Below are 628 nucleotides of genomic sequence, written 5' to 3'. Positions count from 1 at the left end.
ATGACGAAACTTCATTACCCTGGATGGTGAATATATTTTCAACTTGGGATCGCAATTCATTAAAGAATTAATTCGTCTTGAAGTACTGTTCAGATCCTGACCATTGAAACCCTGCAATGACAGTTTATCCATGTATACGAGGACATTTGTAACCATTCAGCGACAGCCACTTGGAGGAGTAAGGTAGTGTAGGCGGGGGCTGAAGGTGAGGTAAAATTGCGGCCATTTCCCCACCTTCGCCTGACCGGGTTAGAGAGGGAGGTACCCTAACCAGAAATTAAGTAGAAATTAAACGCGGCGGTATGTTAATATGACGTATTGCATTTTCAGCGAAATGAAGCATAAACATCATACTTGAGTAAATATTGCAACTATAATAATAACTGATTATGTATAAGTATTCCTTGAATATGACTGAACAAATTACTTCACCCAATCTTAAATATTGTTTGTTGACGAAGACACGCAGTAATTCTTGAGACATCCCATTCTTCCTTCTGATTCCGTACATTAATTGCGGATGAGAACACATTGGGGAAAAATCTTCATCTATATAGACGAGAAAGTTTTCCATTTGCTCGGATAATGCAGATTGAATGTTGTGCGCACCCCTCCCCCCCAAAAAAAA

The sequence above is a fragment of the Penaeus monodon genome, chromosome 19 (genome assembly GCF_015228065.2).
Source record: "Penaeus monodon isolate SGIC_2016 chromosome 19, NSTDA_Pmon_1, whole genome shotgun sequence".
Taxonomy (NCBI): domain Eukaryota; kingdom Metazoa; phylum Arthropoda; class Malacostraca; order Decapoda; family Penaeidae; genus Penaeus; species Penaeus monodon.
Note: the sequence above shows the minus strand (reverse complement) of the source record.